Raw genomic sequence first — 27,412 nt, 5'->3', positions numbered from 1 at the left:
AAAAAAGCCTATGTGGTAGATGGTAAAATTTGTGATGATAGCAAATATTTGGATCTAGCAAAAGGATTCTGTGATTGACTCAAATGCTGCTGTGGAGCAGAACGTCGTTGATATTTCATCAATACCTCCACCTCCACCACTGCATCTGGATTTCAATAGTGAATTTGTAATTACACTTCAATTGCGGTAAGAATAATACTTGGGAAATGATAGCGTTAATAATTGCTACTCTGGATTTTTTTAAATAAAACGAAATTTTTAATTTTTAATCTGTGTGTATTGAAGTTAGTATATGCATAAATGTATTTGTTTGAAGCTTCGACAGTCTATTTTAGTCGATGTAAAACGCCCACAAAATACTTGAGATGTATGCTTAAACAAATGTTTAGTTTGACCTAAAAATTAGGTTGGATTAGCAAATTTTTAAGGAAGAAATAAATTTGAAGAATATTGAACTGTATATTGGGTATTAATCTGTTGGATGATATCGTACACTAAAAACAAACTTACTTGACCCAAAGATATTGTCTTTATGGTAATTATTGTGGTACAGATTGGTTTTATCATGTTTCATGTACTATCAAAGTCCTTTATAATCGAGTTAACGACAACTTACATTTTCAAATTCAGACTCGAATTGAAGTAGAAATTATGCTATGTTTCAAGCAAAACACGCCTTTAAAATAAAGTTATGAACGACTTCTCCTATTTTTTAACGCTCTTTAGCCAAGATACAAAAAGTTTACAAAGTTAAAGACGATTTTATTCATTTTGAAGAATTTTTCAGAATTATTAAAATCAAAATGACGTTAGTCAAACAAACATATCCATTTTTAAGTCGAATCACTCAACTACACTCAAAAAAAAGTTTACTTGGATGAGGCTTCTCTAAAATAAGGAAAATAGGGTCCTTAATAGCCTATATTTGAAGCGTTTTTATCTTAAATCTAAAGTTTCAATATTTCAATGAGCTTAACATGGAATCGGACAGCACTCAGTGATAAGAGAGAAGTTCACCAATGTGGTATCACAATGGACTGAATAGTCTAAGTGAGCCTGATACATCGGGCTGCCACCTAACCTAACCTACACTGAAAAAAAGCATACTCGGTTCCAAAGATTTTGTCTTTACTTTAAAAAATTTGGTATTGATTCCGAGCCAAAGAAGCTGAGAATACAAGTAAGGATACTTTTAAGACACAATTCTCTTTTAAATTTAGGTTTTGTGTACTTGCTTCTAGGAAGCAAATTTTAATTTTTCGCTTTTTCAACTTTTTTTCTTCATATGCTATCAAAGTCCTTTAAAAACGAGTTAACGGCAACTTTATTTTCCAAATTAGTACTCGACTTCCAGTAGAAATTATGCTATGTTTGAAGTAAAAAACTTCTTTAAAATAAAGTTTTGAAAAACATGTCCTATATTTGAACGATTTTTTGCTTTGTAGTCAAGATGCAAAAAGACAACAAATTTAAAGACAATTTCATTAAATTTAAAGAATTTTTCTTAATTATTAAAGTCAAGTTGACCTTAGCCTATAAATTTTTTCTTTCATGTTAAGATACCCATTTTTAAGTCAAATCACTTAATTATAAGAGCAATACGACTTCATTGAAAAGTTTATCGACTTTTGTACAAGGAAAATAACTTTATTTTGGAGAAATGCGTCTTCTATGCTAAGCAAAATTTGTATTCGTATTTTAAAGACACGAAATCTTTGACCTCACGACAATATTTTTTTTGCAGTGTATATGGTAAGCAAAATTCGCATTAGTATTTTATGGTCACGAACACTGTGGCCTCGCGATAATAGTTTTTTTCAGCGTAGCTGGTGCGAATTGTTCACAAAAGTGAACTCTCCAGGACACACAGAAAAAAGTGTCTCGTAAATTTAAGAAGATTTTTACAATAACTACTCAACGAAAATTAACTACTCGAAAGGAAATTTTACAAATTCTAAGTAGCAATCGTTTAGTTCATGGCCTACAAAATACGATGGAAATTTCCTTAAAAAATTTCTTAACTGGTAGTTAAAAATTCGCTTGTCATGCTATAAAACTACTTGTGAAATGTAATGTATTTTCTATATAATAAGTGCAATTTACTATAAGATTTTTTTGTATGAGAAAAAATTTTTTTTGGAAAAATGAACTTGAAAGTGAATAGCAATTTCTTACTGACAATTCCTATAGTTAATAATTGTTGGTAAAAAATTACCCAATCAAATATTTTTAGTTCACATGTAATTAAATTTATAGACATTTTCGTCAAAAATGGTAGATAACATTTCATGAAAATTTTGCAAATTTTAAGTTAAACGTTTCATCGTTCATAAACTGGTGTGCCTTTACGAATATTATTCTTAGAGTAAATTGTCAGCAGATGCGATGAACTAATGCATAGTACAGAGATCTTTATCGGCATAGTGGAATGTGATTAATGTAAAGATGATGTTACTTGAGTTTTGTTGTGTATACATAAGCGTGGGGTTGTTTTTATTTTTGTTCATTTAGTGGTTTGTGTGTGTGTGTTTGATATTCGCGGATGGTTTATTTGGCGGGATGAGGTGTTGTTTTCAATAAAGGCACATGTGTTTTTGTTGTTGTAGGAATGTTTTGGCTTTGCTTGGTTTTGTTTGGCATGCTTCAGTTGTATAGTTGGCGTTGGCGTGGGCTGTTGCATCTTTTAATCAGGTATGCAACAAGGGAATATAAAGGCATGGAATATTTTGGAGTTTTGAGACATATATTGGTGTTTGTTTATTAAATTTTTTAAATTAAAGTTATTTATATTTTATCGGTAGTTTAGAAAAAAGCTATTAAGAATATTTATGAAAATATGTTGAAATTGAAAGTGTATTGAAATTGTTATTATTCAATGTAAAAAATTAATATTCAATTCCAGATGAATTTGGAAAATTTTTGTTATATTTCAGCGTCATAAATTGGTAAGTATTTTTTTAATATGGCTTTCTTTAAAAAATAATGTTTTTTATGCCTATTATTATTTGTTAATTAATTTTTTTTAACCAGTTTAATGTTTTTCTTTGTTGTAAAAGCAATATTTAATTTCAGAGAAACTCCAGATGGAATTGAACAAATTTAAAAAATAGAGAATTGGTAAGTTTTCCTTTTTAAAATTGGCTTTCTTTCAACTAGAATATTTACGTTTTTATGACCTTTTTATCATCAATATTACAGGTTTTATTTTAGTATTTCTTTAATCAAATTTGTTGGAAACCAATGTAATATTTTTAATGTAAAACAAAATATTTAATTTCAGAATAACCCCTTAAAAATTTGCTTGTAATTTAATAGTGAATTGGTAAGGATTCTTTAACTTTCTTTTAATCTGAATATTTGTTTTTTTATGCATATTATTATTTTTTCATTAGATTTTTTGAAAACCTCTTTAGTAATTTTATTTAATGTAAAAAATAAATATTTAATTTCAGAGTAACCCAAATAAATTTGGACAACTTTTTATGTTTCCCCTCAGCGTACAATTTAATAGAGAATTGGTAAGTTTTATATTAAAACTTTTGCTTTCTTTCAACTAGAATAACTATTTTATTATATCCTTCACATCGATAACAACACAGTTTTATGAGTTTATTTAGAATACTCCAATATTTCTCTAATTGTTTCAGGTACACATTTTACGAGATACGTTTTCCAAAGAAAAGTTGAATTCCTTACACCTTTTGATAAAATATGGTAAGTTACAAGCTAAAATGATGAATTAAAAAATTATATTTCATTACATGGTGTTAATTTTTAACAATTTTCATTATTGCTTCCATTTTTTTCCAGCAAGATATGTGAAAAAATTACCTACGATGAACAAAAAAAGGATAAGTCAAAATGTCCAAACAGCGAGTTCAAATGAACTACTCTCTGTTCCACGTGGTCATAATTTTTATTCACAAAAAACATTGTATTAAGAACTTTCATCATAAGTTTTTCTAATAAAGCACTTTTGCTTAAAGAAAGTTTAACTTTAATGAATGAAAAATTTCATAATAGTAAAACGGTTTGTTGTTCCTTTAATTATATAATTTCTCTGAACTGTGGAATGATTGATTTAAAAATAGTTTAGTCGTCGACATTTTAAAGAGACTGTTAACCAATTTTTATTATCGGGTTTCCTACAAAATAAGCAAGTAAACCAAAATAATACTGACTTTTTAACTTGGTAGGGGTATATAAATCTTATGGTGTTGTAAAAATGAACTAAACTACAATGTTATAGATGAACTAAAATTTAAGAAAATTATAAACTAGACAAGTTGAAAAAAATCTTAAGGGCTAAATCATGGTCAATATTACTACAGTTTAGTTTATTTTGCAATGGAAAAGGGTTCACTGTTTTTTTCAGTGCACTAAAGCCCCTGAGTCGATCTAGACAAGTCCGTCCGTCCGCCTGTGTCTCTGAACTCATTTTTGTGATCAAAGTCTAGGTCACATTTTGAGTCCAATCGACTTCAAATTTGGCACAAGTATTTCTGTTAGGTCAGAATATAACCCTATTGATTTTGGAAGTAATCGGTTCAGATTTACATATAGCTCCCATATATATCTTTCGATATGGCCACAGAGACAAAAATTTAATTCCGGTTTACTTAAAAGTTTGCACTGCACTCAAACAAATTTGAACTCTCTATTTCACTAAAGCCAATTTATCTTTGTTTTAGTTCATAGAATTATTATGTTTGGAGAAAGTTTCCTTTACTCTAAAAATTTTTTGCGTACGTTAGTTAAATTAACTAAAAAAACCAGAACAAATTATACACAAAATAATCATAAAGATTTACTAAATTCGTATTTCTCACCAAATAGTTCATTATTTCTTTAAATTTGTAAGTTTTACTCCAAATGCGTCTATCATGAACTTCCTATGTCACTAAAGACATTCTTGGTATTTTGAATTCCAATTTTTTCCTTCAAACTACAAAATTTTCTTTAACAAGTGAAACATATTAATTATGTCTAATAAATTTTCTTGAATTTGGCGAAAAATATTCACTTATTTATGTGATACCGGAGTGATGGCAGCGTTTGTAATAGTGTTTAGTTCAAATTTTCTAAAAATATTAAAAATTTTCTAAAATTAACCAAAAGTTTTCTTCCTGGTGAGTTCACAGTTTTTTTCAATATGGGAATAGAATTAACATTGTAACTATATACACCACAAAAAAGTAAACTGTTTTACTGGAAGAATGAACTACCTTGCGCGAAAATTGAACTGTTTTGTACCCCATGTTTTGAGATTTCCACGAAGTGTTGTTAAAACCAGGAAAATTTAGTACCATGTTGTACTTTTTAACTGTTGTTCTCGAAATTACTCCCTCTCATTGAAGAAAAAATTAAGTAAAAGTAAATAAGAAAATCATTAGCGCCAAATCATGACCATTTTAACCATACAGTAGTTCATTCTTACTATTTTTGGGAATCGTACGAAAATTTTCATTTGCTTTAGTTAAAAATGAACTTATGTGTAGGGTCATTGAACTTTATACTCGTGTTTAGTTCATAAAATGTTTGAGACATACTTAAAAAACGAAAATTTCATTGGACTGTGGAAAGTTTCGCAAAAAATAATAAAATTGAACTACAAACAAATAATTTTTTGCAATAAAAATAAGTTAAATTTGGATTTAGTTTAACTACGGACATTTTTTTCTGTGTATTCCAATTTTGGTTGAAATCGGTTCAGATATAGATATAGCTTCCATATATATCTTTCACCCGATTTTCACCCATATGACCACAGAGGTCAAAGTAGTAATCCGATTTATGTGAAATTTTGCACAAGAAGTAAAATTAACGTTGTAATTATGCGTTCCAAGTTTGGTTAAAATCTTTTCCGATTTAGATAAAGTTCCCATATATATATATCTTTCGACCAATTTACACTATATAACCACAGAGACAAAAATTTAACTCCGATAGTTTGTGAGATAGAGCGTCTTTTGTGAAGCAACTTCGGTTATTGTGAAAAAATGGAGAAAAAAGGAATTTGGTGTTTTGATAAAATACTGTTTTCTGAAGGGAATAAATACGGTGGAAGCAAAAACTTGGCTTGATAATGAGTTTCCGGACTCTGCCCCAGTGAAATCAACAATAATTGATTGGTATGCAAAATTCAAGTGTGGTGAAATGAGTAAGGAGGACGGTGAACGCAGTGGACGCCCGAAAGAGGTGGTTTTGAATGATTGACCGATTTTGAATGACCGTAAAATGAAGTTGATCGAGATAGCAGAGGCCTTAAAGATATCAAAGGAACGTGTTTGTCATATCATTCATCAATATTTGGATATGCGGAAGCTCTGTGCAAAATAGGTGCCGCGCGAGCTCACATTTGACCAAAAACAACAACGTGTTGATGAATCTGAGCGGTGTTTGCAGCTGTTAACTCGTAATATACCCGAGTTTTTCCGTTGATATGTGACAATGGATGAAACATGGCTCCATCACTACACTCCTGAGTCCAATAGACAGTCGGCTGAGTGGACAGCGACCGGTGAACCGTATCCGAAGCGTGGAAAGACTCAAAAGTCCGCCGGCAAAGTAATGGCCTCTGTTTTTGGGATGCGCATGAAATAATTTTTATCGATTATCTTGAGAAGGGAAAACCCATCAACAGTGACTTGGAGAGTTTGAAGGTCGAAATCGCGGCAAAATGGTCCCATATGAAGAAAAAACAAATATATACGGCCGTAAGTTCGGCCAGGCCGAAGCTTATGTACCCTCCATCATGGATTGCGTAGAAACTTCTTCTAAACACTGCCATCCACAATCGAATTACTTAAGTTGCGGTAACGCTTGCCGATGGCAAGGTATCTTAAAACCTCCTAACACCATCTTCTAAATTGTATGTAAGTCCATACGTGGTATATATTAAATCAAAAAAGATCGATCCAATACGTATATAATTCAGTTTGACAAAGTAGACATAAAATTTTGACAACATTTTCTACAGAAATAAAATGTTAAGAAAATTTTCTATAGAAATAAAATTTTCTATAGAAATAAAAATTTTGACAAAATTTTCTATAAAATCTTGGTAGATTATTTTTGGCTCTAGTGGCAACCATGATTATGAACCGATATGGACCAATTTTTGTGTGATTGGACCAACTGTTGTATAGTTGTTAGCGACCATATACTAACACCACGTTCCTAATTTGAACCGGATCGGATGAATTTTGCTCCTCCAAAAGGCTCCGGAGGTCAAATCTATATGGGGCTATATATATTTATGGACCGATATGGACCAGTTCTGGCACGGTTGTTAAAGATCATATACTAACACCATGTTCAAAATTACAACCGGATTGGATGAAATTTGCTTCTCTTGGAGACTTCGCAAGCCAAATCTGGGGATCGGTTTATATGGGCTCTATATATAATTATGGACCGATGTGGAATAATTTTTGCACAGTTGTTAGAGACCATATACCAATACCATGTACCAAATTTCAGCCGGATCGGATGCAATTTGCTTCTCTTTGAGCACGCAGAGAAGAACATGATTGTCACAATCATATTCGAAGAGCAAAATAATATGATAGGAGCTATTTTTGCGGCGACTATGTAACATTTTCACCCACAACCATGTTGGCTCAGTGAACATGGTTCTAAGAAAAATGTAATTGTCCTCATCTAAAATGTTATTATATTGATAAAAAGAATTTTGTTTGAATGAAAAGACAATGGTCACGATTTAAAATGTTATGGTATTCATTAAAAATGTTTTTCTCTTAGTTAAAAGAACATGGTCACAACCTAAAATGTTTTGATCTTTATGAAAAAACTTTTTTCATCGTCGAAAAAAGGACGCCACTTGAGAAAAGAAAACACAAAATTAACTTTATTTGTTTGTTTTTATTTATTTATAAACTAATTCATTGTTTATTTGTATTTATAATGTCGTGCAAGCAACCATCACATATTTTTACACACTCTATTTTGCTTCAATTTCAACAATAAGTAATCATTCCATATTTACTTCGTGCCCACCAAATTTAAAAATGCAGGCATCATGTAACTGCAAATAAAAATAAATTATACCATATGGCAAAATGCAGAACAAAAACAGGTACATTTTTTCAATTACACTTTCCTTTTTGTGTTCACATAAAACCACGTGCCACTTCTGAATAAATAAATTAACACAAAACACAGTAAATCCGTATTCTCCGTCCATTTCAAGAAACAATAAACACACGACTGACGCGCAAAATGAAAATCGTGTGTACCTGCTCAATGTTTTTATAAAATTCTTTTCGCTGCAAACAAGTTAAAAAATTAAATGGTCACGAAAAAAATGTAAATGGTCTTTATGGCCATGTAATGGTTCTAGACATGTCTATAGTTAACCTATAAAAATACTTTTTTCCCTGTAAAAAAGTAAAAAAAATTGAATGGTCAGGTACATGATTTTCCCCACCATTTAATGGTCTCAAATTAAATCATTTAAATGATAGAACATGTTTGCGGTATTTGAGAACCATTCAAATGCTTATTGCCACCATACATTTTTCTCCGCTCGAAAACTATTTTTACAAAGACAAAATACATGGTTTTCGCGGCAATTACATGCTCTAGATAAGCATAAAATGGATGCGGCAACCATGTCCAAACATGGTTTTTCTGTGCGTGAGGCTTCGCAAGCCAAATCTGGAGATCGGTTTATATGGGGTCTATATATAATTATGTACCGATGTGGACCAATTTTTGCACGGTTGTTAGAGACCATATATCAACATCATGTACCAAATTTTAGCCGGATCGGATGAAATTTGCTTCTCTTTGAGGCTCCGCAAGCCAAATCTGGGATCGGTTTATATGGGGGCTATATATAATTTAGGACCGATGTGGACCAATTTTTGCATGATTGTTGGAGACCATCTACCAACACCATGTACCAAATTTCAGCCGGATCGGATGAAATATGCTTCTCTTAGAGGCTCCACAAGCCAAATCTGGGGATCGGTTTATATGGGGGCTATATATAATTATGGACCGATGTAGACCAATTTTTGCATGGTTGTTAGAGACCATATACCAACGCCATGTACCAAATTTCAGCCGTATCGGATGAAATATACTTCTCTTAGAGGCTCCACAAGCCAAATCTGGGGATCGGTTTATATGGAGGCTATATATAATTAAGGACCGATGTGGACCAATTTTTGCATGATTGTTGGAGACCATCTACCAACACCATGTACCAAATTTCAGCCGGATCGGATGAAATATGCTTCTCTTAGAGGCTCCACAAGCCAAATCTGGGGATCGGTTTATATGGGGGCTATATATAATTATGGACCGATGTAGACCAATTTTTGCATGATTGTTAGAGACCATCTACCAACACCATGTACCAAATTTCAGCCGTATCGGATGAAATATACTTCTCTTAGAGGCTCCACAAGCCAAATCTGGGGATCGGTTTATATGGAGGCTATATATAATTAAGGACCGATGTGGACCAATTTTTGCATGATTGTTGGAGACCATCTACCAACACCATGTACCAAATTTCAGCCGGATCGGATGAAATATGCTTCTCTTAGAGGCTCCACAAGCCATATCTGGGGATCGGTTTATATGGGGGCTATATATAATTATGGACCGATGTAGACCAATTTTTGCATGGTTGTTAGAGACCATATACCAACGCCATATACCAAATTTCAGCCGGATCGGATGAAATATGCTTCTGTTAGAGGCTCCACAAGCCAAATCTGAGGGTCCCTTTATATGGGGGCTATACGTAAAAGTGGACCGATATGGCCCATTTTCAATACCATCCGACCTACATCGATAAGAACTACTTGTGCCAAGTTTCAAGTCGACAGCTTGTTTCGTTCGGAAGTTAGCGTGATTTCAACAGACGGACGGACGGACGGACATGCTTAGATCGACTCAGAATTTCACCACGACCCAGAATATATATACTTTATGGGGTCTTAGAGCAATATTTCGATGTGTTACAAACGGAATGACAAAGTTAATATACCCCCATCCTATGATGGAGGGTATAAAAAGTGTTGTTCCACCAAGACAACGCACCGTACCACAAATCATTGAGAACGATGGCAAAAATGCATGAATTGGGCCTCGAATTGCTTCCCCACCCACCGTATTCCCAGATCTGGCCCCCAGCGACTTTTTCTTGTTCTCAGACCTCAAAAGGATGCTCGCAGCGAAAAAATTTGACTGCAATGAAGATGTGATCGCCGAAACTGAGGCATATTTTGAGGCAAAACCGAAGGAGTACTACCAAAATGGTATCAAAAAATTGGAAGGTCGTTATAATCGTTGTATCGCTCTTGAAGGGAACTATGTTGAATAATAAAAACGAATTTTGACAAAAAAATGTGTTTTTTCTTTGTTAGACCGGGGACTTATCAGCCAATCTGTTATGTTTGCCAAATTTGGTTAAAATCAGTCGTGAGGCCAAAGATTTCATGTCCTTAAAATACAAATGCAAATTTTGCTTAGCGTACAAGACGCATTTCTCTAATACAAAGTTTTTTCCTTGTCCAAAAGTCGATAAACTTTTCGTATTGTCCTTATAATTAAGTGATTTGGCTTAAAAATGGATATCATAACATGAAAAAAAAATTTTTTGGGTGAAGATCAACTTGTCTTTAATAATTCATAAAAATTCTTTAAATTTAATGAAATTGTCTTTAAATTTGTTGTCTTTTTGCATCTTGACTACAAAGCAAAAAATCGTTCAAAAGTAGGACATGATTTCCAACACTTTATTTTAAAGACGTTTTTTACTTGAAAGATAGCATAATTTCTACTTGAAGTCAAGTCTGAGTTTAGAAAATAAAGTTATCGTTAACTCGTTTGAAAGAACTTTGATATCATATGAAGAAAAAAAGCTGAAAAAACGAAAAATTAAAATTTGCTTCCTAGAAGCAAGTACACAAAACCCAAATTTAAACGAGAATTGTGGCTTAAAAGTATCCTTACTAGTATTCTCCGCTTCTTTGGCTCGGAATAAATACCAAGATTGTTAAAGTAAAGACAAAATCTTTGGAACGGGGCATGCTTTTTCTTTTTGAGTGTTCCGACGTTTCCTTATAAAACCACCACTGCTAAGTCGAAAATGTGTAAAAATGACTCAAATTTTCCTATATTTATTATACTTATCTATCATCTGATAAATCACTTTAGCGAAGATGTGAAAAAAGTGCTTTAGATTTAAATATTTCTAATATTTTTTTACTAACATTGTCTAGTAGAAGTCTGCCAAATTTTGTCCAGATCGGGCCCGCTTTAAATATACTCGTATGTATATGGGAACATAATTGTTTATATATGTACCAGTTGGTTAGAAGGATTTGAGATGGTGTCGAAAATGTAGATCTACAAAGTGGCGCGGGCCGTCTGCCCCGCCGACTTTAGACTTTTCTTACTTTTTATTGAAGTGTTGCAGTATTAAAAAATATTTATGAATCTTTAAATCTAGGCTCCATAAAACTTACATTAGGGTACATATCTAATCGAATTGTAGTTTTTTGTGATATATTTACAAAGCTATTAACGTAAAAATAAATGTCCGTTGAAAAATCCAAATTATAGTATAGTATATGTTTTTTTTCAGCTATACAAGTATCGCTTCTATATAGTCGTCCCCGAGAATATTTTTGGGAACTTTTGTTGAAGTTGAGATTTCGCCTATTGAAATCTAGATAACTTTGTTAGAGAATATAAAAATCGAAATTGTCATTGGTATAGAATGATGATCGTAATCTTTGTCGATTTTGGAATTGCTAAAGAGAAAAATTCTTCCTTTCTATTCATTTGGGGGGATGATTATATCTCCTTTGCATAGAATAAATCCTTCATGTCTTGCAATGGGATTGTTTACAACCCTTACCGCTGACAAACCCTCCTGTTGTATATGCTGATATTAGTATCAGTTGTGTGTGTGTGTTTGTGAGTTCGCATTCTGGGTTATTCAATACACTAATACCAGAGTAATAACGCCTTCAGAGCCGTAGTAAATTGTGTAGTAAAAACTTTTTACGGCTTACCTAAAACATCCCAAGTAAAATTGACGATTAAAAATAAAAATAAGAAATGCTCGTACATAATAAATGCGAATGTGAATACAAACGAAACGAAAGAAAACCCATCTAAACAGTTTATGTTGTGGCGTAAAAATGAAATCAAAATACTTAAAAAACTGCAACAATAAATTTTGTTGCTACTGCCTGCCGTTTTGCTAGTGTCCCGGTGCCAGCATGCGTGCGTATGTGTGTGTATGAGTTGGTTGCAGGAGTTCCTCGGACAGCAAGGATATATCAGAAGCTAAGAGTAAAACAGGCCATCTAACAATACACTTTACAACTATGTGAATACTAAACACTGCAGTACACTTAAATAAGATCACAGTTGGCATTTCGAATCATGGCAAATACATTCAAATGGAAAACAAGCAAAACAATAATAAAATGAAAATTTTACAATACACTCAAAAAAAAGTTTACTTGGATCCAAATATTTTGACCTTCCCTTAAGGATTTTGGTATTGATTCCGAGCCAAAGATGCGACTTCTTTAAAATAAAGACATTTTTTACGGACCTTCCTGCCTTTAAATCTAGGATCAATAAAATTAAAATTGGATACAGATCTCATTCATCGAGTTTTTATTTTCCTTTTGCGATATATTAATAAAGATATTTATGTACAAACAAATTCCAATTACAAAATCCAAATTATGCCAAAGTAAAAACAGTTGTCTTAATGCTAAACAAACTTTAAACCAAAGATGCAAATCCTTAAAATAAGTCTTAGCCTATATTTGAAGCGTTTTTATCTTAAATTTAAAAATTCAATATGTCAGTTGAGTTAAAGACGATTTCGTTAACTTAAAAATGTTTTTCTTTATTTTAAGGAAACTTTGTCTTATTTCAAAGATCTACAACTTCAGCAGAGAGACGCAAAATTTCAAGATTTGTGTCCTAAATTTAATGAAAAAAATGTTTCGAAGCAAGGATTATAAACTTTATTCTAATTAAAATGTCATTGTTTTAAAGAATTTTGTCCTTAGCATTGCGTAAATTTGGAGTCCTAAAATTTAAGTTGCATAATCTTCCATATTAGGTCAATATTTTTTTCAGTGTACGTATTATGCTTTCAAAACCATTGTAGTCATTGTTTTTCACTTCTCTCAGATTATAAGAATTTATTCTTAATTTAGAGACTCCCAATATCAATACCAATATCTTTGCAGGAAAGTCAAAATCATTGGATCCAACTATATTTTTTTTTAGCGCAGGTATTACAAAAAACAACAACTAGATTCAAGTACATATTATTTTTATTTTTTAAGCAATTTTACTCAGCTCAAATAATTTTTTTTCATTCCAAGTAGGTTGTGCAACCCTTAATATGCCCGCCACACATACTAAGGGCCATGGGTTCCATTCCAGTTTCGACCGAACACCAAAAAACTTTTTCATGGGTGGATTATCTTCTTCTGGTAATCCTGGTGACATTTCTTAGTGACCCAAAGCTCCTCTACGTGGTTTCACCGTAATATGAAATGCCTTATGGACTCGACTAAACAAAAGAAGGTCCCTTGTCATCGAGATAAATATATCCCCATGTTCCGGTCTACGAATTCGCAAAACGCAAAATTTTCCTCAACCTCTATTTTCCGAACCACAAAGATATATAAATAATATGAAATTTATACACAGAACAGTGTGTATAAATTTCAAATTATGCATATGGAAATTATGGATAAGAAATTTTTTGGATGAAGATGGAATTGTTCAGATGTTATTGACAATCCCACATTTGGCGTTTTGCGAATTCGTAAACCAGAATAGTGGGGATAGAATCGGGCAGCATTCAATCATCAGGGTGAAGTTCACCACCTGTGATACAAAAATGGACTGAATAGTCTAAGTGAGCCTAACGAGCTGCCACCTAAATATGGGAGCCACCATGGTGCAATGGTTAGCACGCCCGCCTTGTATACACAAGGTCGTGAGTATGATTCCTGCTTCGACCGAACACCAAAAAGTTTTTCAGCGGTGGATTATCCCACCTCAGTAATGCTTGTGACATTTCTGAGGGTTTCAAAGCTTCTCTAAGTGGTTTCACTGCAATGTGGACCGCCGTTCGGACTCGGCTATAAAAAGGAGGTCCCTTATCATTGAGCTTAACATGGAATCGGGCAGCACTCAGTGATAAGAGAGAAGTTCACCAATGTGTTATCACAATGGACTGAATAGTCCAAGTGAGCCTGATATATCGGGTTGCCACCTAACCTAACCTATCCAAAATATGTCTGAAATATTTTATTAACTATGTGTAGGTATACATTTCAATGACCATACAAACAAGTTTAATGCAAACTCCTGTAAAAGAAGTTTTTCGTACAATTCAAAATTCAAAAAGTGTGAGTAAATAATAGTTATTTTAACATCATATTAACTGCAGTACAAATTAGTTCATTTTTCGCAAAAAACAGTTTGCTAATTTTCTGCGGACTCCATGAAATAAGCCCCCATGAAATAACTCCCCATAATGAAAAAGTGAAATATATCCTCAATATTTTGGGGACTTATTTCGTAAAAACAATAATAAGATAATTATGAATTAAATTCATTATTTCTTCATTATAGTTCATAACAATTTCAACTTCTTACCAATCAGCCAGGAGTCGTTTGGCATTAAGAGAATAAAATGATATCTTATTTAAATTAATTATACTCCAATATAATGAAACTGCAAAGAAATGAAAGACTATATAATTTGATGCACGCAAAACAAAATATTTTTTTAGTTTTTTTATTTAGCATGCGAGAAACAGAAATTGGAAAATTCGCGCGACGTTTTCAATTTCTGTTTCCTTTAATCTCAGAAAATGTATAATTTTTATTCAACCACACAACATTTATTGTTATGTCTTATTATGATTTACTTAATTTGAATATTGTATACTTATTGAGAATGAATTAAAATAATGAATTTAAATAAATTAAAATTAGTGATTAAATAAATATTTAGGATGTATTATTCAAATATTTAAAACCAAAAACAATTATATTTAGTAAAAAAAATGTGTTAAAACTGATGATATATTGATTCTCGTTTTCCGTGTCGTTTCATTATTATATCCGAGTATTTCCATTATTGTTATCTTAACCCAACCATCAGCCATTTGTAAGTGGTTGGCAGTGTATGCAATAATGAACATATATTTACAGGCCCTCAAAATGAATTATTTATTTATGTCTCTGACTGGGCCATGATGGATGGACGCATGGATGAAGTATGAATGGATGGATACCCAGCCAAAGATGATGAACTTGATTAGCCATTAATTTTGGACAGAATGGAAAGTTTGGCATTTTCCTATTAATCGAATTTAGAAATATTTTGCGTAGAAAGCAAATCGTTTTTATTATTATTGTTTTTTTTTTTAAGTTTATGAGCCTCGAGATTATCCAATCATCCACCGGAACATCCGTGTTGCGGAGGGGGTAGATGGAAGCAATGCACTTTGCTTTCACTTGGGCGATGCGGCTGCTGTTGCTCGTGCCTCCTGGACTGGGAGTCATGAAAAACGCAAATAAAAAATATGTTCAAATATAAAATAAACATTATGGAGAGCAATAAGAATAAGAAAATACACAAAGTAATGGCTTTAGGAAAAGTTCAAATATTCGAGGAGCACTCTTCCACCTTCATAGGGTGATGAGGGTGATGGATGTGACGAAGACGTTAACACGGTGGTGGTAGGTAGCGCTGGCGGCGTATGGCGGCTGCTCATGTAAGCGCCATTAAAAAGTGCTGATTATGACCATTGCAGATGAATGTAACATGGCAGGATTATAAAGCCTGCTCTAGTTATGACTCTGTGTAGGAAAACAAGCAAGGAAGGAAGAAGCCTTGTTTTGTGGATTTCAGATACGAGTAACTGCTGCCATTACAAAGTTTCTAAACTTTACGATTCCATGTGAACGAAACGGAACGAAAAGTGAGCACAAGTAGAAGTTAAAACGCCCATGATATTAAAAAATGCTCAGTACCGCAATAAGTTCTCGCTGTAACTCAGCTTTTATGGCACATCCAGGAAGAAAAGCCATAGCGAAGCATCGAATCATTCTCTTCACCATGACATACGATACGAGGATTCACTTGTGATCGTTGTATTGACTAAAGGCCACGATAGTAAAACCAGTAGCGTCTACAGTGCATTTTACACCCAGAAAAAAATGACCCCTTCTTTAAGTTAAAATGAACTCATTGCGAAGAAAGTTGAACTTCGTATAGCGCCAAAGACATTTTTATTTGTTTGAACGATGTGATTTTAGTAGAAATTAGGAATAATGCATTCCATATATTAGTTAACATTTTCCTATAGTTATATACCACTATACTACAGAATGAAAAAAATTAACTAATTTGAATTCATATATGGAATGATTTTATTGAAATTTTTTCATTCATTTCGACAAATCTTACACATTTGTGGTAAAACTTTTACTTCATAATTAGAACTGCTTACCTTCGTTTTTAAATACAATTTTATTTATTTCTATAAGCAATTTTGTCTTCAACAAAAGACATGTTTTATTAATATATTGAATATATTTATTAAGAATCAACAGCATCGAATCTCTTTGAAATATTAGTTTATTATTCCACTATTTCCAATTTCCGTGTGATATTATCAACTGTAAAATGCACTTTTTCTTCTTCTTGTACTTTTCACTTTTAATAAGTTGCTGCCTAACGATTTTGTCCTCCTTTTACAATTTCAATACCTACAAATATAAAAAATCATAAAACATTTTTGTTGCAAAAGGTTAGCGTCACTGAATATTACCTGATAATTGAAGATTCCAAAATGAAGACAAATGAAAGGGTTGTTATTCTTCTGGAGTTTTCTTTCTTTATATACTATCACGAACATTGATAGATTTATTTAAAAAAAGAAAATTTTTCTCACTAATTTAAAATAACAAATATTTTATATATTTTATTTATTATTTATTATATTATTTTACCATATTATTTTTTAACAATCTCTCCGAAACAACGCGATTCCAACTAAAAAAACAACCGACGCGCAAATATATCGATTACACCCACGCGCTAACACATCGATTACGATGCCAGGTATCGATTACAGGTAGACAATAGAAATTTAGGAAAATTTCCTATATTCTAACAAGTGTGTTTCCTTAAGTTTTGAAAGGATTGCATACTTCTTAGTACGAATGAACTAAAATATTTTTCTATGCCAAGTGTTGTTCGTATGTATGAAAAACTTTCTATTATAAAGGAAGTCGCAATTATCATTTTATAAGAAATTTTACTAATTTTTAAGAAACTTGGTTTTAGTTCGGTTTTTGTTTATTTTTACGAATGCTTTGTTATCGGTGAATAAAATGTTTTTTTCAGTAGTAAATTCTTATACCCAGCGAAGAAAATAGTATGAGTAAAATTCCATGCCTTATTCTAGTTAATGAACTATTCCTAACTGCTTACAGTTTAGGATTTTTTTACTGAAACGAGTAAATTTTATTATTTTTCACAAAAATTTACCTTAATGGAAAAAAAATGGATAAACTATATTGATGAAAATTTTTTCCTTTAGTTTCGAAGGCACTTTTTTCTGGGTGTAGAGGGAGGGAGAGGATATATTGGCCATAATACTTGTGGAAGTATCGACTTCATTGAAAAGGTTATCGCCTTGTCAGTTTTAGGAATTACTTTGGACTACATGGAATATTGTACTTTGAACTGGATATTGCTAAGTGAGCAGCGAATTTTATACCTTTTAAATATAGATCAACATTTTTAGAAATTTCCTCTACAGATGAATTTATTTTTTGTATAGGTCAACTTTGTTTTGTACACGCAAAAAAATAATTCTTTCCTCCCAAACGAAATTTTAGACAAACAAAGTTCGTTTCTCATTTGCTTTTCGCTGTAAGGAAGTGTATTTGAAAGAAAAGTATATACTTGTGAAAGAAAAGTATATACTTGTGATAAACGTTTATTCTTTTCCAGGATGTAAAAACAATTTCATAAAGACAAACTAAAAAAAAAACATTGTTTTCTTGCTAATTGCATTTTCCCTCACATCTTTCTCACATCCACAAGGTTTTTTATTAGTTCTTAATACCTTTTCCTGTAATACCAACAATGTAGAAGAAATTATACGATTTTATAAATTTTTAAAATTTTTTTACCTTTCGCCAGGACGGAGAATCGAACCGCGGACCATGCACTTTGTAAGCCAACACACTAACCACTGAGCTATGTACCTGTTATGGTCATCAATATATAAATATCCATATAAGTTATATTTGTATAGCATAGCTTGCGGCGCCCACGAAACGAATAAACAAAGTTTATTTAACAGAAAAAAACATTTAGTTTGGCACCGTGGAGCAGTGGTTGCTACGTCCGACTTGCATGCCAAGGGTCGTGGGTTCGATCCCTGCTTCAACCAACGTTTTTTTTTACACATATTCGAGATATGTTCGGGAGATTTGAACTGTAAAATGTGTCTTATTAAAGACCTAAAGTCAGAAAAGAACAGTGTTTGATATAAACGAAATGGACAGTGTTGTTGTTTCAAAAATAACTTGTTTATTGAAAAAATAATAATTTTGTAACAAACGAAGTTTTTTGGTGATAAAAGTTTAAAATTTTCGAAGCAATTCAAAAAACTCTAACAAAAGAAAAACGTTTTCGGTACACGTTTTCCAAACGTTTTTTTTTTCTTTGCGTGTAGTTTTATCGAATGGAGATTGTTTCTTGATCATAAAGGCGTATAGAGCCATAATATTAATTGAAACTTTTATGTTTTGAAAATCGACTTTTAGTACATGCGACTGAATGTTAGTTATGAATATTTAATTTTGAAAGCCGCAGGGTCTATTTGGGAAGTATATTTCATCAGAAGGCCTAATCAATTCAATATTTGTAAAAATAAACTTCCAATTGTGGAAATACACAACTTAAAGCGGTATACGTGGATATTTGGTCGTTTCAACTGACAAACTACACTTTTCGTTATCACAATTTAATTATCATATTTCTCCAAAATGCATACGGCTAAGGATATCTTCTAATAGACTAGCTTCAAATGATCACATGAATTATAGCAAACTTTAAAAAATTAAGAGTCTTAGTTGAAAGTGTGTCGTGATCCTATTTATTTTATTTCTAAAGGCTTAACTGAAAATGTGACCTCATTCTATAATGTTGTATTAAACCTCAAAATTGGACATGTATGTTTTTTTTTTTTGTGGCAAAAATACAAAAATTGTTGTAACAATTTGTTTTTTGATCTTAAAGTTTGAACGAAATTTCTCCAACGTATAAACTGTTATGCGTATTATAAAATGCAACACTATTATGTTGGTTGTAGTCACAGTACAAAATTTGGTTTTCAATATGCCCAGAAAAACGGCGTTATCGGAGAAATGAACTACTTCGTTAAAAAATGTAACTAAATTGTATTAAAGTTTTTGAGATTTCCATAGTACGAAAATTTCCTGACTTTATTATTTTTAACTACACTGAAAGAAGACTGTACTGAGGAACGAAATTTTAGACAAATAAATTTAACTTTTTATACTAAAGAATTTTCTTTATAAGCAAAACATTTGAGAGAGAGGGAGTACTCCGCGTTTGGTTACGCACCATAAGAAATCCATCTGCAGATGAATAGAATTTGTATTACATTGACGAGAATTAAACAACAATAGGTACGTTTGTCGACAGCCAGGAAGTCTGGATCGGGGGGAAATCGAAAACCGGAAGCCGCTGAGACGACAAAGAGAGTTGCCGGTAGTTTCAAGCGAAAGAAATATCAAAGTTCGCAAAGAAATATCTGCACCTGTGGCTTGAAAAGCAGCATTTTCATAGCTTCCGGGACTGTCCACCAAGAAATTTACGTGAAAGAGTGTTTGAATAAACGTCTGCTGCCTTTCCTGAAGAAACACGGTTGTTCCTTACTGTTTTGGCCGGATTTGGCTTCTTGCCATTACGGTAAAAAGGCCATGGAGTGGTACGCCGCCAACAACATGCAGGTGGTTCCCAAGGACAAGAACCCTCCCAACACGCCAGAGCTCCGCCCAATTGAGAAATACTGGGCTATTGTCAAGCTGAACCTAAAGAAGACCAAAAAACTGCTAAGGACGAGCAGCAGTTCAAGGCAAACTGGCTTTCTGCGGCGAAGAAGGTGGACAAGGTGGGTGTACAAAATCTGATGGCAGGTGTCAAGCGTGAGGCCCGGCAATTCGGATTTGGAAACTGAATTTTTTACTACTTGAACTTGAAAAAGAAATTTAATTTGATTTTTTAAATAAACGATTTCACCGATTTACACGCGTTTTCCCTTGACCAAATTTTGACCCTTTAATGCCATACGAAGTTCAAGATGGGCGTATTTGTAGTAAAATTTAGAAATTTAAAGAATAACGAACTATTTTCTGAGAAGTACGAATTTAGTAAATATTTTTTATTCATTTGTGCATATTTTTTCCCCGTTTTTTAGTTTATTTAACTGACGTACGCTAAATATTATTAGAGAAAAATAAGCTTTCTCCAAACATAGTAATTCCATGAATTAAAATAAAGTTGAATTGGCTTTAGTGAAATAGAGGGTTCATATTTTTTTAATGTATAAACCCCTCCCAGTATTGAGAGAAGAAGAATTGCGATACCGCTCTGCCTAGCACAGAGTTACCTAACCTGTTTCTTTTGTTTGTTGTCGGCTAAGAAAGTTGTTAAACGCGTTACATTTTTAATTTCCGTAATTTCAACTTAAAGAAGTCTTAAAAATAAAAAAGAAATATCGAAATTTATAGACCCTGTGCCCCAGTCGAGCAGCAACTGCATGTAGTTATAGTCATTCCAAACTCCTACTCCTACATAGTAAGACTTACATTAAAATGTTAAGCAACAACCACAACGACGACAACAACAACAATAACAGCACTAAGAAAAGGAGCATCAGCATTCAGCCTCAGCATCAATATCAACAAACCGGAAGGCATCACTAAATAAAACAAACACAGAGCACTTTGCTAACATTTTAGACGGTTTAAGGATACCGCAAGTCTCACAGAAAAAAGTACAATGAACGGCATCGATACACATACGTGCCACAGCCCTTGCGACCACCCCTGCACCGCTCTAGCACACTTTTAATGACAACACTAAAAAGTTTAAGCGTTATTATTTCTTGGTTAAAAATTATGCGCAAAGGATGATGAACAACAAAAAAAATGAAATAAAAACTGAAAATCCATGGAAAAAACACAATACAAATAAATCCGTGTAAGTGTGGGTGTGTGTTTGGTACAAATGTGTGTTCGAGATTGTAAAAATGGCAAATTCATGGCCCCACCAGCAACCTTTAGCACTCAAGCAGTAACCTAAAAATCATAAACTATGTTCAGCTTTGGTTTTCCTCATCAGCAGCGAATCGTGTATCGGAATGGGAGCTTAAGATGAGGGGCCATCCAAACTCTGTCAACCCCTTGGGACCCTGGGGGATGACAGTGGCGATGTTGGTTGACGCTGATGTCGCTTGTAATAACATTGCTTGTTATTACCTTTATATTGCTCCAGCAAACGCGCAAAATAACGCACATAACTCAATATTCGAGAACATCTTCGACCGATGTTGGTTACAAATTTCCTCATGCATGTTGCCGGTGGCGGAAGGGAGCGAGGCAGACATTGGGGCACTGCTTCTTTATGGCCTCCAGTGAAATTTCATCGACTCATCTATACGCGTCATGCTCGAGGTTTATAACGCAAATAGTTGCTCGAAGAAACAATTTTACAACTTTGTTGTGCAATGTTCCTACGTCTCTATTCCCTTTGGCCAAGGATGCACCAGAATGGCAGAGGGGAAGGTGGCAAACATTTTTACCGTTTTTTGTTTTTATTTAAAATTCTTCTCCTTGGGACTTAAGCCCGTTGGTTGTTTTCCTTTTTTATCCTCAAATTCTTATTCTAGTCCATCTGCTTCCTGCACCGCCGTATGGAAAGCTGTTTTGTTTTCGGCCATTGTGTAGTTCTGGTCAGAGTTGTTAAAATGCGTTTTAATGGTTCAATAAAACACCAAAATAAGGAATACATATTACTGGACGCTCACATAACCTTGCCGGGACAAAAACAAGAATGTACCGAGTTTGCATTAAATTCTGGAAAACAATTAGCGTAAAAAAGCAGTTTGGCGATTTAGTTGTTTCTCTTGTCTTACATCTTTGGCCTGTCTCCAAAGTGCTAAAGATGGACTATGAAAATGTACAAATTTGACTGACAAAGTTTTTTTTAAAACAATGTTTGTCCCGCTCGTTAAAGCCAGGATACATACAACATGTCGGCATTAGGTTTAATGCAGTCGACTGCAGGTATTACTTGGATCAGCTAAGAACATTGAAATGATTTTTCTTTTTACAAAACTACTCCTTTATGGCTATGTAACAATTTAGATGTAAAATGGAAATTGCAGTACCAATTTACACTGAAAAAAGTGAATATTTGAAGCAAATACAAAAATTGTGATTTCAATTATTTTTATATTTGATTTTCAGCTTATTACAAAAATCATGAATCCAAGTACCAAAATTGTAAAGTCGTCGTAAAATTAATTTTAAATAATTGGATATTTGTATTGAGTAGAAAATTAATTGGAATTTGTCATGACATTTAAATGATACTGTAATCAATCCAAATACATTAGTTTTTAAAATACATGATGTTTTTAATTATGGTAGTAATTGAACTGAGTAAAATGTTTATTAAATTTTGTAGCCGGGAACAATATATATATACAATATATATATACAATATATATAATATATTTCAGTAAACCAATTACTATAACAATTGAGTTAAGCGCGTAGAATATTGATTTTTATATGAATAAATACACCCAGAAAATGTGTTTATGCTTTTTACTAGAAATAATATCTGAATAAAGAATCTTATATAATACGAGTAAAGTCGAAAAGAGGATTTTACAGAATCTCTCAGCCACACATATGTGATATAATGGAGACTGGAAAACACGGGGGATTTGCACAACCTCGTCCAATACTCATTTGGCATCATTTGTTTAATCGCCTCAACTTTATTTACTGTAATATAAAATATTTAGAAATAAATACTCGAATTTATATATAGTCGAAGTTCTGTTTAACGAATATCCCATTTAGCGAAAATCCAATTTAACGAACGTCAAAATTCTTATCAATGAGTATTCTAAATAACGAACAATTGAACAAAATTTACGTTCGATTTAACGAAAAGGCTTTTAATCTTAAGAAAATAAACAACAAAAAATCAGCAATATTTGACGATTGTGAGAATGGCTTAAGTCCATAGGAAATGTCCACAAAGTACGACATTCCCAAGATATTTAGATTCCATTAAAATGTTGGAAAACACATATTCAATGGCCGGGTAACTGGTAAAGTTAGGTTAGATAGAGTGGCGCAGCTTCGCTACGGGAAATGGATCTACAACAGAACCGGTACAGGACTTCTCCCTGGTATGAATAGACCAGTCCCAGTTCTGGCCGAAACGTATGGAAGGGACCGGTCACTTCAACACGGGTTTGTCATTGACGGGGATAAATTTACACTGCAGGCCACGGATTGGACTCATTCCAAACTACATGACCTGGGAGAACTTAGTAAAGGGTGATACGGTCAAAATTTGATCAATATAAACTTGACGTATTTCTTTCAATTTTGCATTTAAAAAACCTGAACAACCCTCATTTTGAAGGTGTGTGTGTGTAGAATGTTGCTCCTATTTTGATTTTGGAATTCACTCTTCAGTTTTCAAAATGCCATCCAAGCAAGAAGAGTAGCGTATCAAAATTTTGCTCGCGCATCGCGAAAATCCGAGCTACTCGCACGCACGCAAAGTAAAATCGCTAAAAGTTGCCAAATCAACCGTTACAAATGTAATTAAATTGTTTTGGGAACCTTTGTCGACAGCCAGGAAGTCTGGATCGGGGGGAAATCGAAAACCGGAAGCCGCTGAGACGACAAAGAGAGTTGCCGGTAGTTTCAAGCGAAACCCTAACCTCTCTCTCCGAGATGCCGCAAATAAGCTGGGTGTATCGTCTACAACCGTGCATCGAGCCAAAAAACGAGCCGGACTATCGACTTACAAGAAGGTAGTGACTGCAAATCGCGATGATAAACAAAATACGACGGCCAAAGCGCGATCCCGGAGGCTGTACACGACGATGCTGACGAAGTTTGACTGCGTGGTAATGGACGACGAAACCTACGTCAAAGCCGACTACAAGCAGCTTCCGGGACAGGAGTTTTATACGGCAAAATGAAGGGGATAGGTAGCAGATATTTTCAAGCACATAAAACTGTCAAAGTTCGCAAAGAAATATCTGGTTTGGCAAGCCATCTGTACCTGTGGCTTGAAAAGCAGCATTTTCATAGCTTCCGGGACTGCCAACCAAGAAATTTACGTGAGAGAGTGTTTGAATAAACGTCTGCTGCCTTTCCTGAAGAAACACGGTTGTTCCGTACTGTTTTGGCCGGATTTGGCATCTTGCCATTACGGTTAAAAGGCCATGGAGTGGTACGCCGCCAACAACGTGCAGGTGGTTCCCAAGGACAAGAACCTTCCCAACATGACAGAGCTCCGCCCAATTGAGAAATACTGGGCTATTGTCAAGCGGAACCTAAGGAAGACCAAAAAAACTGCTAAGGTCGAGCAGCAGTTCAAGGCAAACTGGCTTACTGCGGCGAAGAAGGTGGACAAGGTGGCTGTACAAAATCTGATGGCAGGTGTCAAGCGTGAGGCCCGGCAATTCGGATTTGGAAAAGTGAAAGCCTAACTGAATATTTTTCCTGAATTTTATACTAATTGAACTTGAAAAAGAAATTTAATTTGATTTTTTAAATAAACGATTTCCCCGATTTACACGCGTTTTCCCTTGACCAAATTTTGACCGTATCACCCTTTAGGACTAGACAGGTCCTCATGAAACAGTCTGGCACAAACCCTTAGGTACAGGTATAATTTTGATCATCCAAATTGCATCAGAAAGAAAAACTTTTGGGCTATGTTGGACCATAGGTAAATGTCTAGATCAAATAAAATTTGAAAATAAAGAGAGTATAGAAATCAATAAATTATATGAAAATTTAAAAACTACGACAAACTCGAGCACTAGTACTAGTACTAGTCCTGTAATAGGTCCGTTAGTGGCAATATTCCGTAGGATTGCCAGTTGGACAAGTGGTGAATTTTTCTCTTAATAATGAGTGCTACCCGATTCTATATTTAGCTTATAGCTGAAGATAAACTATGAAATACACAGGAATATCAACATCATTAGTGAGAGGGATAAACTACCGCTGAAAAACTTTTTTGGTGCCCGGTCGAAACGGCAATCTAGCGTTGAGAGTACATCTATGCCGACAGGAGCAGCGGAGTAGTGGTGTATGTAAGACGTTTTTGGAAGATGTTACTATGAACACTACCTATGCCTGGCCATTCTTGAAACCGGGCACTGGAAACAAATTAGGCAATTCGTCTAAGAAGTTAGAGTACACAAATTATGACATGGGTGTGTATAGGCATACGACAGCGAATCTTGGATCCTCTCTTCAATCTAACCTAACGTAGATATATCAAGTTCATCAGGATTATTTTAAGTATTATTTTTAAAGTGTCTCTGTGCTTTAATTTTTTCAAATGATTATGAATTTTTACTCATCTGGTAAAAAAACTACGATTTTCAATAAAATTTAACATTTAATATTCCCGTTCGATTTAACGAATTTTTCTAAATAACGAAAGGGCCTGTTAGGTTAAAGTGGCAGCCCGATTAAATTTCAGGCTCACTTAGACTATTCAGTCCATTGTGACGAAAGGGCCTGACAATATATCGTTCGTTAAACCGAGCTTCGACTGTATTTATACGATTTTTACCTTTTGTTCGGACGACCGTGAACCGTACACTAAGCCATGTAATTCTGATAGTCATCAAATATTTGTTGTCGTTAATGTAAATTGTTCCTTCATTTGCGAGAGACTGAAAAAAATATGTGGTGCGTTAGCATGATTGAAAAACAAAATTGTTTGTGAATGCGCTTGAGTAAAATTTCTTCAAAATCACGATCAGGAAAAAATGTCTACGTTCGTGGACAAAAATTTTACTTCGTGCGATTACGTGACTGAAATTTCTCTCCCGCACATATGTATATCTAAAGTAAACGTTGTTTAGAACAAAGATACTTACCTACCGCAACACTACAAATGGTTTTTAATAAAAATTTTCGAAAGAGCGCGAAGAATATTTTCGGTCGTACTTTTGATTAGAGATCCGTGTTCTTTAAAGACCAATATGACAATAACATTAGATTCTGTTTATGTTAGTGTACTTATTTATTTTTGTTTCGTTGCCTAGTAACGTCAACAATATATGTTGTTTGGTTATCATGTGTTGAGCAATTACGTAGTGTAATAACTTCAATAACTTCTACACTTGGTCCAATTGAATAAAGTAATTGATGGGTTGTGAATTCTATTATCATAGATGTTGGATATTTTAGGCATTTTTCCATTGAACCAATTCTTTTTGTAATTGACTTAATAAAAATCGTATTTAATTTTAATTTTTTATTCACCCAGCAAAAGGCACAAAGGAACAACTTTAAAAGCTTACTCCCAGCAGAACCTCATCATAATACAGATATTGTCATATATCAGAGAAGTAGATTATAAAATAGTTTCAATGAATAAAACCGTATTAATTAATATTTAGCTCGAAAGAGATAAGCACTTGTATTCTTTACGGATGCCTTAGAGGCGACTGGGCTTACTTCAGATTTACACTTAAGGTCCCTGAAATCACTTTGTGAATTCACATATTTGAAAAATACAGTAATGAGGATTGCAAATGCGATATATATAGAATATTTGACACAGTACCATTCCATTTTCCGGAAAAATGAAAACTATTAATGTCAAATACAAGTGAATTTTGATCACACTATTTGCATTAGCGTAGCTAGACAGTTTTCCTAGGGGGGGCTATAGCCCCCCTAGCTAAACATTTATAGACTGAACTTATAGGTTCAATTAATGTTTTATTTCATAAAATTTAATAAAAAATTAGACATCAAAATAACTCGACAATTAATTTATAATAAAGCAACTAAAAGTAGTTCCACACTTTTCCACTTGTGAGTTGTTCTAAAGGCACAACTTTTTTTTCAAATAGTTTAAAAAAAAGAGTAAGAATAAATAAATTGGTACAAATTATTCAAATTTTCACAAAACTGCTAAATCCATTATAGAAAAATTGATAATTTTGGAAATTATTCGAGGAAAAACGTTTCAAAC

At 33.5% G+C, this 27,412-nt stretch overlaps 1 long non-coding RNA gene across 1 annotated transcript; it reads right to left on the bottom strand.

The window, feature by feature from the left end:
• Positions 1-22,946: 22,946 nt before the first annotated feature.
• On the bottom strand, positions 22,947-27,054 carry LOC142228145 (uncharacterized). Its single transcript, XR_012720079.1, has 3 exons — positions 26,307-27,054; positions 25,997-26,099; positions 22,947-23,163 (listed from the first exon to the last, which is right to left on the bottom strand). It is a non-coding gene; the product is annotated as an uncharacterized LOC142228145 (long non-coding RNA).
• Positions 27,055-27,412: the final 358 nt, after the last annotated feature.

Source organism: Haematobia irritans, chromosome 3 (assembly GCF_050003625.1).
Source record: "Haematobia irritans isolate KBUSLIRL chromosome 3, ASM5000362v1, whole genome shotgun sequence".
Classification (NCBI taxonomy): Eukaryota; Metazoa; Arthropoda; class Insecta; order Diptera; family Muscidae; genus Haematobia; species Haematobia irritans.
This window is presented reverse-complemented; position numbering and strand designations above follow the sequence as displayed.